This window comes from Cibotium barometz, chromosome 25 (genome assembly GCF_041138505.1).
Source record: "Cibotium barometz isolate CiBa-2024 chromosome 25, ASM4113850v1, whole genome shotgun sequence".
NCBI lineage: Eukaryota > Viridiplantae > Streptophyta > Polypodiopsida > Cyatheales > Cibotiaceae > Cibotium > Cibotium barometz.
This window is the reverse complement of record NC_141070.1, coordinates 29,486,216-29,488,802: the sequence shown is the minus strand read 5'-3', so window position 1 is coordinate 29,488,802 and position 2,587 is coordinate 29,486,216. Positions and strand designations below refer to the sequence as shown.

The window sequence follows — 2,587 nt, the reverse complement described above, 5'->3', positions numbered from 1 at the left end:
CATCAGCTGTCGGACGTGGAGGCCTACATGGACATCCGCCGCCACAGCCTCCTTCATTCTCCCTGCCTTCGCTCTCGTGAAGTATGCGAACGGCATCGAACTGGATGACGACACCTATGCCAACGCCCTGATTGAGCAGTTCCGCAACACTGTCATGTACTATATCTGCTTATGCAATGATCTCATCTCCTGCCGCGTTGAGAACGATGTGGGCAATTACTTCAACCTCGTGTACAGCACTGACGGCTCATCTTGCCCCACCTTCCAAGACGCCATCAATCGTGTCGCCCGAAAGTCGGAGGGCCTGGACGCTTGCTCATGTGTCTATCTCATCGGTGCCATTCAGAACAGCTGTGCTCCTGCCCTCCAACAGCTGTGCGTGCGCACCTGCCCTCTCCTTTTGCATGTCACTCTGCCTCTCCTGGTTCCTTGAGACAGCCCACTACCACGAAGGCGGTAATGATCTTGAAACACTATAGCGCAGCATGTACATCACATTTTATGTCACGATTTTGCACTCTTGCTTTACTTTACTTCTGGCGTTTTATTATTGAATGAGAAGTGCTAAGGTTATGGTTTCGATTGAATGTTTTTTTTATATAAATGTATCGCTTCTCTTTGAATCCCCTTCTTGGATATGCAAGATGAGTATAGAAAGGTTTTTGAGTTTGATGTGGTGTTTTGCTCCATAGCAATGGGATGTTTTGCAAAACACCACATCAAACTCAAAAACCTTTCTAAACTCATCTTGCACAACCAAGAAGGGGATTCAAAGAGTTGCGGTAGATTCATTAAAAAAATTTAAATATACATTCACTCGAAACCATAACCTCACTTTTTATTCAATAATAAAACACCAAAAGTAAAGTAAAGGAATAAAATAGCGCATAATGGTGACATAAAATGTGACATACGTGCTGCGCTATACTGCTTCAAGATAATTACGTCGTTGGCTTGATGGTAAGGCCTTCGTGGGTGCAAGACTCGAGGTAGTGGGCTATCTCAAGGAACCAGGCGAGGCAACCTGACATGCAAGAGGAGAGGGTGGCCAGGTCACTGTTGTTGGAGGGCATGAGCACAGCTGTTCTGAATGGCACCAATGAGATAGACACAGCAAGCGTGCAGGCCCTCCGTCAATTGAGGGACACGATTGATGGAATCTTGGAAGGTGGGGCAAGATGAGCTGTAGGTGTTGTACACGATGAAGGGTAGGCTGAAGAAATCAACCCGGTAAGAGATGAGGTCATTGCATAAGCAGATCCAGTCCATGGCAGTGTTGCGGAACTGCTCAATGAGGGGGTTGGCATAGGTGTCGTCGTCCAGTTTGATGCCGTTCCCACTGCACAGAGCGAAGGCAGGGAGAATGAAGGAGTCTTGGACTGCCACCATGACATACGTCTTGAAATACCAGACGTACGTAAGGTAACGAAGAAGATGAAGCTCTCTAAAATGCCTAGCCGTGTAGAAGAAGTTTTAAAGCATGAGGCTGGTGTTGCATTCATGGAGTACACGACCAAAAGTAAGACTCCCATGGCCTCAAGAGATAGTTTTATGGCTGGCTACATGCATCGAGCCAACGAGGGGAAGTTAGGTTGCTCCAAAAGAGAAGGTATGGGATCATCATGTGTAGCATGATCGTTAAGCTAACACATTTATATTATTGGGTTATATCAAAACTAATTGGTCATGGATGACATGATCTAATTTTGCAGGTTGCTATGAGCAACCCATTGACCTATGCACCCCCTAAGAAAGCAAGGCACGTGGAGGGTGAGCAGGTCATGCCTGTAGTGCACAAAAATGTAGATGTGGAGGATACAAGTGAAGGTGAGGAGGAATAAAATGTAGACGTGGAGGATACAATTGAAGGTGAGGAGAAAGAAAATGTAAACGTGGAGGATACAATTGAAGGTGAGGAGGCCCCCGATGTTGCAAAAGCAGATGTTGACAATACGCATGACATGAGCACAAAGGTGATACGTAATGATAGGTTTTGTTTTACACCTTAAGCTAGCATTTGTTGATGGTGATGAATTGAATTGACGCTTTATTTTTTGTTTGTAATAGGTTGAAGAGAGTGAGCCTCAGGAAAGGCATGTTCATGGAGTGAAACAACATGCTCCCCTTCGACGTTCTTCGCATTTGATGGCCAAGAACAATATAGCTTAGCGATATTGTTTTTGGATTTAGTCATGTCAAAGCCTATGTAGCTTCTTTTATGTCCCCTTTTTTGTATGAGTTTGCATACACTCTATGTAATAGCCATTGTGGGCAAAAACACTATCATTTTTAATATGGTGCATTTGGAATGGTTTCATGACATTCAGCCTCTCTCTCATGTTGTTTTAAATGAAGCTCTTTCTTACAGACATGTACTATATTGAATGTTGAATGTTGTTCTAAATGAATGTTGAATTTTGTACACGCTTATACATGCTATTGCAAAGCTCTCTCTCACACACACACTATCTTACACTAGCTTTGTCTCTCTTACACACTATTGTGAAGCTCTCTCTCTTGCGAAGCTTTCTCATACACACACTATCTTACACACACACACACACACACACACTATCTCTTGTTTTAA

At 44.0% G+C, this 2,587-nt stretch overlaps 1 long non-coding RNA gene across 1 annotated transcript; it reads left to right on the top strand.

Annotated features, from left to right (window-relative positions):
* Positions 1-1,367: 1,367 nt before the first annotated feature.
* Positions 1,368-2,323, top strand: LOC147624442 (uncharacterized). The gene is made up of 3 exons (XR_015269098.1): positions 1,368-1,609; positions 1,713-1,973; positions 2,068-2,323. It is a non-coding gene; the product is annotated as an uncharacterized LOC147624442 (long non-coding RNA).
* The last annotated feature ends 264 nt before the right edge of the window (positions 2,324-2,587 follow it).